The following is a 10,526-nucleotide window of genomic DNA, read 5'->3' on the forward strand; positions in this document are numbered from 1 at the left end:
ACATTGAATGTAGTTATAAATGTAAACGAAAATTCGTAAGCAAGATTTAGTATGTATTTGTTATGACGATCAGCACGTGTCGTTGTCACGTCCTTACTGTGGTAATTTATAGAAAGCTTGCTTGGCGTGCATCTATTTATGCTTACTCTACTTGTCAAACTTTCTCAGAGACACTGACATCAAAGAAGACCGTCTTTCTAAATATTGTATCAAGTGAAGGGATATCTGTCAATACTAAAACAATGTTATTTTATCAGTTTACAGGTGCCCAACAGAAAGGAATAGATATCGCCTAACAATGATTTCAAAAGTGAAACTTAAAGTGTGTCCATTCGTTTATTTTATATCAGAAATACAAATATTACAATCTGTTTTCTGATAAATTCTTAGAAATTTTTATTTTCATCTAATTTCCAAAGATGTTTATTAATATGGAACACGTGTTATTCATATATCGATTTTTAAAGTGTGTGTAAGTAGACAACCCTTACATCAAAACACAGATCGCACATAGATTGTTGATATATTCTTTATCAGTAAACACCTTTGGTAGTATTCACATTGAATAGTTTGCGTCAACTCTATTGTAAAAAGGTTTTGAATATTTTTGTGTCTCCATAAACCAAAGAAAAATAGACAGCTTGGTCCTATTTCTGGTTCCAGACCAGTGAAGTAAATTTACTCTTAGTCTCCAGGTTGGGGACTGATCTGTAAACAAACAAATAACGCTTTAAGCGTCGACTCGTCGGCTACCTTTGACGGATCAACACTTTCTCTTTCTTATTGGTCACCCTGGCAACACTCAACTCGAAATCCGTGGATTTCCTGTTATAGAATACTTTAATGAGAGTCCCTTGCGGAGATCCATTCGTTGTCAATTCATTCATGGGAAAGGTAAGAAGTCTTGAATCGTACTTTAGACAAATTCTCGCCCTAAGATATAATTGGCCACACATATTGCCCGATGAGAGTACATTGTAATTTAATGATACTGCCCCAGGAAAGTCTCACAGTCTGTTCATGTGGTCAATGATGTAAAATACCAGTTTGTTAGAAACCATGAAACCGTGTACACTTTCAATGAATGGTTAAGGGCTTCCGATTCCTTTTAATCATGTAGATACTGTATGACCATTGCAATAGGATTGGGACATTTAGCATGCCCCCTTCGCCTTGCCGCCTTATTGGCTTTCTTTCAAACTTACCCCGTAAGGCCGTCCTGGTTTCACTTAAGCCAATTAAAGTCTATACACTGTCACGTAAATACCATTAAAATATTAAATGAGGACAAATGATCAAGTGTTTGCGAGCGTTCGCTTTATCCCGGTGTCAGAGACCCAACAACTTGTATGCGTATGAACATATTTAGCTTAGAATCTAACGTTTTTCTTCAAAATTGACTTTATGAAATCCTGAATTACAATACATCATTGTACAGTCTCTCTATAGATGGATTGTCATCCTTGCAATTACTTGTAATAGGCGTACACCTTTGGAACAACACACGTGTGAGAGACTTCCTTCCCAGTAACTGTATGACGCCTAATTTCGTAAGAAACAATGTGTAATATGTCACCCATTATGACATCTCAAATAACTGTACAATGATTAAATCATACAGCAGGTCACTCTGAAGGCTTCTTTTGACACCTTTATGATATCGAATTCCGTATCCCCCTAAATAAATTCCCATGAGTAGCATAGAACTGAATACATGTACATTGTCCGCCCAATATATGCCCTTCATCTCTGTTCAGTATTTGCATTTCATACCTCCGGATTTTTCCCATGAGGCCTTACAGCACAACTGTGCATCTACAAACCTAAAACATCTAACAATAAAGACAGGAATTATATTTTTTTTAAAGAAGTAATTGCATTTCTTTCCAACGGAATTGTTCCCATGAGCCCTGACGACCAAAACGAATACCATTCTACAAAATATTTCAATCTCTTTCCTTCGATAAAAGAGGAAATAATGGTCTCTTTCACCTTCTATATCAACTTTTACAAGGTCCTCTTTGTTAACAATCGCTTTCTAAAGTTAGTGTATATTTTTCTAGCGGAGACAACATGATTAAAGGTCTGCGTTATGATGAAATTTGTAATGATGCCAAGAAAGTTACGCACGTATACAGCGAAAAAAATAAATTGACTGCTTCCTTTTTGTACTTCCCGATTTCTAGTAACATATGGCATATGTATAGAACATAACTGTTCAAACGTAATTCACACGTGAAATTTGATTTAACTACCGTCTTTGATTAAATCTCGTAGTATTAGTATTACCTTCAGAATCGTGACTTTTATGAATATTGTGCGAGCCTGAGCTAGAAATTGTGCACTATCAAAAATGACTTTATATCATCATCATCATCATCATCATCATCATCATCATCATCATCATCATCATCATCATCATCATCATCATCATCATCATTACCACCACCACCACCACCACCACCACTACCACCACCACTACCACCACTACCACCACCACTACCACCACTACCACCACCACCACAACAACAACAACAACAACAACAACAACAACAACAACAACAACAATAACACGTTATTCTCTTGTCGTCACCACTGTCACTAAGCTTTGGTGCAATGACTTCTGTGTTAAAGTGGTTGAACTCTAGAATGCCAGAATTTAAACTCAAATTTCGAAATACTGTATTAATTTTTGAATTATAACAGCACCACTATTATCACGGCTCTTGTTAGCAAATGTTTTGCTGCCTAGTCGTGCAATAGACCAATCATGAAATCAATAATTGTTTGCGTCGAGATAAATGAACATTGCTATTCCCGAGGCTTCGGAGTTGCACGGAAAACCGCGAATCCTTCCGAGCTATTCCGAGGCAAACGCATGCACATTGTATGCGACCGAAAAGTGTTTCTGTCATTCTTTTGTGTCAATGAGGGAATGAATAAATAAGGTGATGTAGACCATAGCATGTTGGTTCACCGATGACGTTTTTTTAACGAAACGCGTTATATTTAACATCATTGTGTGAATGTCCATCGCAAGCTTGAATACTTTGTAAGATTTGAACAGTACAGTGTAAAATACCATGAACATTCTTAGTGCAATAGTAAATAAAGTGAAAACATTTGAGATTATGAAATACAATGTCTTGCCTTGACCCGTTGTGACTTTTCTAGCTTTTTGGTGCAGCGGCATTTCTGTGCGTCACACAAACATGTTTCAACCATAATCTAGAACAGGATAGTTATAATTTTATGCTCGTTTGAACACATAGCGATGCGGAAAACTCGTCGGAAATTACTCCGGAGAATCAGGACGCTTTCACGCCACGTCCACACAATGGCTTTGCTCAAAGACGGCCACTGAGCGACTATAATTAACTAATTCAACTTGTAAGGGAATATGAGCCAACGAACAAGAAAGTTGGAGCAGGAATCACAATTGTGTGTGTTTTTAATTCTTACAAGTCTTTTCGAGTTTTTGATTGAGAACCAAGAGATTCAAAGTTCCCATGAGTCTAGTGAGATGGCGTCAGACCACCTACACTGTCTCAATCTGACGTGACATGACATGACACTGCTAGGATGATGAGGACACGGTGACGGTGTAGATGAAATGTGGACATTTACAATAACCTTAGATATTTTGAAATCGAAAAAGGAGATATAGTCAGTTAAAAACACTTAAAATAATACGTCTTTATGACCAATAGTTATTACCAAACTTTAAGGTGAGCCTGATAATCAGACTTGGAGTAAATAGACTGGGGGAGTTAGTTTGGATGACTTACTTCCTATGAATACCAAATATCTGAAAAGGGGTTTTAAAAACCACCACAGTAAAAAAAATAGTAAATGGGTATCAAGGGCGAAAGAACGGATGAATGAATAAATGATTAAATAAATAAATAAAATAACAATAAAATAAACCTTCGAGTAATGAATCATTAACAGCTCTCGGGCCAAGTTGAAGAAAGAACTTAAAAATGTTTTCCATTTCGCATTACTTTACGAAATATGCCAAGGTGGTTATTAAATCACTACGTTTCCCACACACCTTGGGAGGTAAGTGTATGATTACCCGTTCTTCCGTAAGTTGAAGTTCTTGGCATGGGTTCGAAAGAGACACGGGTTATCTTTTCATACAGCAATGGCTAGTAGTAGTATACTGTGATCATCTTTCAAGTGGAAAATGTCTGCCAGACTGTACTAATATATGATCCTATGGTCCTATTGTATTTTAGCATCTGTATGTTTGACTACAGGGGATTACCTTGGAAGTGTTACTTTGCCACAGACCAAATAAGTTTCCGGCTACATACTATACTTCGCTAGCAACACTTCGTATATCATGGGCGACAAAATTCCAGTCCTGTGTAGTGCGGTCTTTTCTATATCAATGGTATGGGAGGGTGCATTTAAATATTACATATAGCGAACATGAGAAAATACAATTATGCCTTACGTTTATACCTCTTCATTTTTGTCTTTGTTACTTTGTACTTAGATTTAATGCGGATATATAATATGTATATAATAGTGAAAATGTCGTTAGAAGCCAGTGATCAATATTCGAAAAAATACGAAGTTACTGAACGGTTTGGTAGAGAGACCATCAGCAGGAACATGTAACGGCGACCGGCTGTGAATCACCCGCTACAAAGATTTGTGACGTCACTATTAAATTACTTTGGGCCCTGTTTTTGTAAACTGTTCACTACAGAATAGTCATGGTATTGGTTTATACGTCACTGTATTTACATGTTGTATGTTATAATTAGTGACCAGCAAGAAAGGAATTTAATTAATTTAACCCTCATCGTCCCCGTAGACACTGTGGGCTTTCAATGTTCCAGAGTGTCCTTATATCAGACTTACTACGTATACAATATGATAGTGACGTAGTTGGTTAGGAATGTCCACGTCGTATCCTGTGGATGACTCTGTAACATTGTGTGCAATGGTGTATGTCACTGTAGAGCATGGAAACTCATCGCCACAAATCTCAGGTGTAATTACATCACGGTTCCATTTAATAGCTGTAACTACCAACTGTTTTTTTTACACAAATGGAACATTAACAAAAATAGCCAACAATTATTCATTCTTTGACAAATGTTGCTTTAAATGTAAATACACGTAATCAATTTTATCACAGAAAGGATAAACAAACGATGTCTTTCGTATTGAGTATTATTTTCGTTGGTAACGCTGAACCTGAACTTACTTGGAAGTAAAAACTATCATGGCTTTTTAAAAAAATGAAAATACCATATGTTGATTTGCAGAAGTAAAGTTTGTAAATGAACCATAACAACAGAGTAAAAACAAACAAACAAACATGTTGATGGTGCAAAGACGCGTGTCTTAGAATTGGCAACGTTTCATCATAGCCGAACGTGTTTGAGATGAAATTGACAACATTTAGTTGGGTTGACTTCATATAGCACAGTACTTCTTTTATTACCTTAACGTGGAGATGTGTGCGAAGATTAGCACATACCCCTAACACACACAGGTGTCCATTAGAATAAATGTTATACTGGCCATGCAAATAAGCTATGACGTCACTGTAGTGCTGCAAGAATCCCAAAGAGGGATTATCCAGTTCATAGCCCCTTCACTTCACAAAGCGCACTGTAGTTTTTAACTATTCTCTGTCACCGTAATAGATTAATTTCAGTTATTTTTAACCTGCCTCTTTCAGGCTAGGTCAAACGTTACCCGGTTAATAATCTATGCAAAGTTATGCTCGACAAGCCTTCTGAGTTATCCACCCATCCATGAAAAGTCGTGCATGAGAAAAATTCCTTGGTAGTTTCCCCCAACCACGTATCAAAGCCCATCGATCAAGCAAACCAAGTCGGTGCCTTGTCTGTTACTCATATTAGTCGTTCATGGTGATTAACACACGTGTACACAACAGGCAAATTTGAAACAAACGAGGCGGAGACAGATACTATGTTAGATTTGTTGATGTCTCTGTTGACATGAAGGTCAAATTAACCTTGCTTCAGGCACAATATGATTTATCAGAAGTCCCATCTTGATTGTCCAATATAAGCGGTTTGAGTATACAAAGAATTACTACAAACCAAAAAGGAGAGTTTCAATGCCGGCTCCAGACAAATCCTTAACCCTTGACCTATTTTTACCTCAGATTACATATATTATTTTGTCATTATGTATTCTCTATGCTAAGTTTGATGTTTCAGTTACACTATAATTATCAGTTATAGTCTCTGCTGTCGATATCACTGAAATCATATTTTAATGTGTGGTAAGTTTGATGTAGTGACTGGGTACGTGAAGGCTACAGCGAAAGGGTTAATACAAAATAGGGACTGTGTTTAAGCTTATGTATTTGGTATAAACATTTCACCTCATTTAAGTTTGTAGATATCTCGCTCGTACATCGATACCAACAAACTAAATCAATATTTCAGACAACTTTAAAAGGATTTAAAAGCTTCGAAGTCAGTCGACGAATAAAATACAAACAAATTAGCTCAATTGCGAACCAACTAAAAGTGGCACAAGCTTAGTTTATAGTTTATTTGACTTGAGTGTAAATCCCAACATACACGTAAAAACATAATCAAAACTTTACTAGTGTAATTTGAATGTTAATTCACGTTCGATTGCACTGAAATCGCATTCTGGCGTTAACACACTTGATAGCATAATGACGGTCTCTTGGACATTTTAGTATACGTATTATAAATTACGTCATTGAGTCATTTATGTATTAATTCTAATTAACAGGTTTGAGTTCTGTCAATAGCAAATGGTGGTTCATTATGCGTATCAGTATTAGTAGAACGAAACAAGTGTGTATTAACCTAGACCGAATATTACACCCCAAAAACTTAGAAACTCGGCTTGTGTCCCTGTACCATTCTAAATAAACTTGATATGCAGCATAACAATTGAGGACACGTAATAAAATAAGGTATATTGTAACCTTGGTAACAGTAAACCATACTATATATCTTTCGTGATGTATGTATGCTAGCTGATCATGTAAAATATAGCTTTCAAAACAAAGTAATTTGCCTCCTTCTGTACCCTCGAAGTGTACGTTTCATTACATTCTTTGAGGAAATGAAAGGGATATATCGTAAATCACTAACTTTTAGGATTATGGTTAGTTAGTATTATTTAAGTAATAAATGTCGTCGTTCCATTTACATGTGTAATATTATTTAAGAATAATGGAGTGCGTTTAAAAAGTAATGTAAGAACCTTATCTGTACTTGAAGTTTTTCCTGCTCGATAGCAACAATTCAGTTTAGTAAACCAAACCTTATCAAGGCAATTACAAAATTAAAACACAGTAACATTCCACCATATGACTGACTTCATTTCGTGTTCAGCTTCACATAGTACAAGTTTTACCATTTCCATTTTCGGGTACGGAATCAAAATTAAGAATCGATATTTTCACAGCAAAACATATAGTATGTGTTTATGAAGCACATGGGTATGTAGTACTTGACTACTTACCGATAGCAGCACATTATAGCATTATACTCATCAAGTAAAGGAAAAAGGAGTTAACGATTTTAAAGAATAGTAACGATGAAAAGATACAATGTAACTAAAAGTTACCTTTTATATGATTTAGCTTTATTAAACACATCCCGCATACGTCATGAAATCTCGAAGACAATCTTTGTTGGAGGAGGAGGGTGATGTTTGTTACATATATGTATTAAAGTACTTTGAAAGTTCGTACAGTGTCATTTCAGAGTTATAATTGTGAACCGACCCATTTCTCCCCATGAGATCGCAGCTACAACTCGATGCAGACGTGTAGATTATCATGTGTTATCAGGTTGTTTAGAATATGTTACTTGTATAACTTTGCCAGACGTTCCTTTGTCTTATCCCAAAATCCCCTTCCTTAGCTGCCCATGAAACTTAAACTGCACATTTGCGATTCTGGCTTTGGATAGATTCAGTCCAAAAGTGAATATCACTCTGCGGATTAAATTATCACTCTAGAGCAACATTTATTCGTACAAAACTGTGTGTGTGTTTTAGACCATTGCCTCAAACTAGATATTAATGATCATTAATTGCATACGGCCAAGATGTAAACGACTTGAAGTATGTCACCCCAAACATGCTGATTATAAAATACACAAACTTGATCAAGGAAAGAAGGACTTCCGTCAGTTTACATGATACAAGCTAATTAAATTTTCAAGGACTGTTTGAACTGAAGAGTTGTGTTTGATACGAAGAAAATAACACCTTCTTGATGATGTAGATATTTCAAATATACAATACACTTCGGAGACTAGCCGACGTGGTATCATGTCTGTCGGCATTCATCGGCACATCTGCACTGAACCATCCCTGTATTTTAAGAGAGCTCATTTAAAGACTAACAGCATCATGACAAGAAATATTTGTCTCACCGCATTATTTGTTTGCGACAAATTGGAGCGATTATGGGATAATAAACTTGGTGTTATTATAACAGATGAGATATATAGACTCTAGTCGGTGTTTCCATAGTACAGGTCGTCGTCACGAGTCGATGCTTACCGTTTTGGTTTGACGGGTCTGAAGGCAATACATGTTCTATTTGAAACTTAAGTCACTGTAAGTTTTACGTGTACATTTGTTACATTCTGAAGTTATTTATTCTCATGAAAAATTACCAATCCCCAATAATAATGGTGAGAAACTCGTATAGATAGATAGATAGATAGATAGATAGATAGATGGGTAGATAGATAGATAGATAGATAGATAGATAGATAGATAGATAGATAGATAGATAGATAGATAGATAGATAGATAGATAGATAGATAGATAGATAGATAGATAGATAAGCGCGTACGTACATACATACATACATACATACATACATACATACATACATACATACATACATACATACATACATACATACATACATACATACATACATACATACATGTGCTTCGATTACAAAATAACTTATTATGTTGACTGATATGCTTGGGAAACGGCAATCTACATGGGATTAAAATCTTTAAGAATGTCAGGGAACTTTGAAAAATTACATTTGCGAAATATCCGTTATACACATAAAACATTATCGTTATGACAACTCAACACTGTATTCACATCATATGGACACCAGATTTCAGGCCGTTTTAACGTGCTGACAGGTGCTTCCATGGGTAGAACAAAAGTACAACTAGCCAAGTTAGTGTTATGACAATGTACAGGGGCTTGATGAAAAGTGGATAGACCTTCGTTTGGAAGAAGGCAGTTTATAAGACCGAAAAGCTCGTATATATGGGTCATATCATGTCGACTCTTCTTCATCAATCATCGTAGGGACACTCGATGGACATCGTGTCTACAGTTTAGGACTCGAGCGCTTCCAGGCTACAAGCGGATGTTTTGGGTGTATGTACGGAAATTTACACTTAACGACGTAAGACCAGAGACAGAGACAGATTTCCTCTTCTTGAACCAATAAACAATTTGAAAGTATGAAAGATTGGCTGTAAAAGTTGTATACTGGTATGACACGCTAGAAAGCCAGTCAGTCAGATCAATTGATCCGGTACAATACTAAATAAGTGCAGGCTTGAAGTTTTTAACACCTCCGTTCACAACACATTGACATAACTGTCATGCGAAAACGTAAATCCATTATGGGAGGGTGGAGAACTATTGCATATTTACATTTCGGACGCCGACCATGTGGACTTTTCAGAGGTCCCTTTCTAGACAATAGTATTGACTGTTGATCAACTCTCTCTCCCTCGATCCACACCACATATGTGTCGTGTCGCCTTCTCTCACGCCTTGTTCTTTGTTCGGTTGACTGAGTCACTTATTCAATCTAAATTTCATCAGGGATGCAGGGAATGCAGTGGCCAGTTGGGTACAAACTCAAGCATAGACAACTTATGTATCTTGTATATTTCGATAAGATATGAAATTCGCACAATGGAAATTAGACAGGTACGGATCATAAGAGTAACGTTTGTCGAATATATATATACAAGGAAACTCAAAGACAAAACGCATGTATTACTACTACATAAAATATTTATATTTATTGTAGTAAGAAAACGAAAAAAGTAATGAAATTCTAAATTTAGGTATAATTTTCATTAAAAGTGACGTAATAGTGAAATGTCCATTTCAGATTGACTATTGAGTTTGATTTTTTTAAGTCCAAAAAAAAACGTGTTCAAACTACTTACATTTTCATTTAGTGAATGCATGGAAAGTGGCAAACACCTTATGGATATTTCAAACTATATTCTAGTCAGGAAAATTAATGTCTCGTGAGAATTGATTAGAATCACTTTACAAACACGATAACCTATCGTATTAACAGATTTACATGTATTATAGTCTCTGGTCAAGTTGACAATTCTTTCTTCAAACAGCAGAAAGTTCCAGTCTTTAGGGCCTTGCAACCGATTTAATACATGTTGACAGACTGATCGATCTCGACATATACTTATTGTGTTAGCTTTTAGCTTCCGATGAAGTTATGATAATTAGA

The sequence above is a fragment of the Glandiceps talaboti genome, chromosome 1 (assembly GCF_964340395.1).
Source record: "Glandiceps talaboti chromosome 1, keGlaTala1.1, whole genome shotgun sequence".
Lineage (NCBI taxonomy): Eukaryota > Metazoa > Hemichordata > Enteropneusta > Spengelidae > Glandiceps > Glandiceps talaboti.